Below are 1,731 nucleotides of genomic sequence, written 5' to 3'. Positions count from 1 at the left end.
ACATCAAAATACATAATAAATAGCACATTTTATCTCTGAAGCAGATGTCTTCTCAAAAATTGTAGACCAGTGTAATGGATCCACTCCAGAGGTGGCTACATCTTAGCACTGTGGGAAGCAGCCCCTCACAGAGACAATTTGTCATGGGGTTTGGGATACTTCTGGACCCACGGTGCACTCAGGGCTGGTCCACACTAACCCCCCACTTCGAACTAAGATACGCAACTTCAGCTACCTATCTTAGTTCGAACTTACCGCGGGTCCACACGCGGCAGGCAGGCTCCCCCGTCGACTCCGCGTACGCCTCTCGCGGAGCAGGAGTACCGGCGTCGACGGCGAGCACTTCCGGGATCGATTTATCGTGTCTAGACAAGACGCGATAAATCAATCCCAGAAGATCGATTGCTTACCACCGGACCAGGAGGTAAGTATAGACGTACCCTCAGAGTGACCAGCTGGAGAAAAAAAAGGATCCAGCCAACTCTCCCGTTACCAGCTGGGAACCACTGATCCCCCAGACAGGGGGAGGCCTCTGGCTTTGATGGGTATTAAATATATGGCTGTCTCTTTCATCGGCAAACATTTTTAAACAGAGATAAAGGAGGGAACAAATGATTCTCAAAGGGGAGGGGAAAGATGATCACTGGGAAATTGACGCCCCAGCAACAACCAGGATGGAGAACGACTGAGGACAGCAAATAAAATGGGTGGAAAAAATCCCCCGCCCCATTGGAGGAGATTTTAAATTGACATTTGAGAAATATGAAGAGAACAGGAAGAAAGCAGGAGAGACGAGAGAGCGGATCAGAGATAATTTGAGTAGAAAAAGGGGGGGCGCGATCTGTCCCAGATTTTATAGCCACGTGTGAGATAGTGAGAGAGGAAAGGGGAAGAACTAGAGAGAATTTGTATCAGGGGGTGAGAGGCAAGTGACACAAACAGGGACAGGATCCAATTAACTCCCCCCCCAACTCCGGCTTCTCCCCTCCCTGCCCGACACCCCTCTCCCCCCACACCACAGGGACCCCCCCGCCGGGCCCCAGTCTCTGCCCCCCCCAATCCCAGCGGTGCCGGGGGCAGATCCTGCTGCAGCTCCGCTGGGGCTGAGGCAGCTCCGAGGCTTCTCCCAGGTTCCCCGGGTCGGAGAGTCACTTTCCTGCCCGGCCCCAGCGCCCCCCACCCGGGGTCTCTCACTCACCGGGGGTCTCCGGCCCGGGGCTGCCCAGGGGGCGGGTCCCAGCTGGAGAAAGCCCCCCTGGCCGGGCACGGAGGGGTTAATGCCGGGCTCCCCCGCACAGACCCCGAGTAGCAGCAGCTGCTCAGCCCGGGCCCCCAGACCACACAGAGGTAGCAGCGGAAGTGACGTTGGGCGGGGGGGTAGGACGAGCGGGGCTGGCACGGAGCATGCGCAGTAACCGCTGCTGAAACCCTCCCTTACCTGGGCGGAGAGGGCAGAAGCGCCCCCCGGTGCAGGCTGGGAGATGTAGTCCCTGACTCTCCCTGGAGCGGAAGTGACGTTGACCGGAAGGCCGAGCCAGGCAGAGCCGCAGCGCCTCGCGTGCGTACACAGCCCGGCTCGTGCGGGGCCGTTGGAGGCTTTCCCGGAGCCGGAGAAGGGTTTTGTGCCATTCAAGCTCTGGGCACGCGCAGAGGCAGCGCTCACCCGCTGCTGCTCCCTGGCGCTGCGGGGCCGGGCTGAGCAGGAGGGTCTGAGCCGGGGAGACCCATTAA

General features: G+C 58.9%; 1 pseudogene; it reads right to left on the bottom strand.

Annotated features, from left to right (window-relative positions):
- Positions 1-1,731, bottom strand: part of LOC112124918 — a 377,084-nt pseudogene that overhangs the window by 134,811 nt on the left and 240,542 nt on the right.

Source organism: Terrapene carolina, unplaced genomic scaffold (assembly GCF_002925995.2).
Source record: "Terrapene carolina triunguis isolate 2854851 unplaced genomic scaffold, T_m_triunguis-2.0 Scaffold751, whole genome shotgun sequence".
In the NCBI taxonomy this organism is placed as follows: Eukaryota; Metazoa; Chordata; order Testudines; family Emydidae; genus Terrapene; species Terrapene triunguis.
This window is presented reverse-complemented; position numbering and strand designations above follow the sequence as displayed.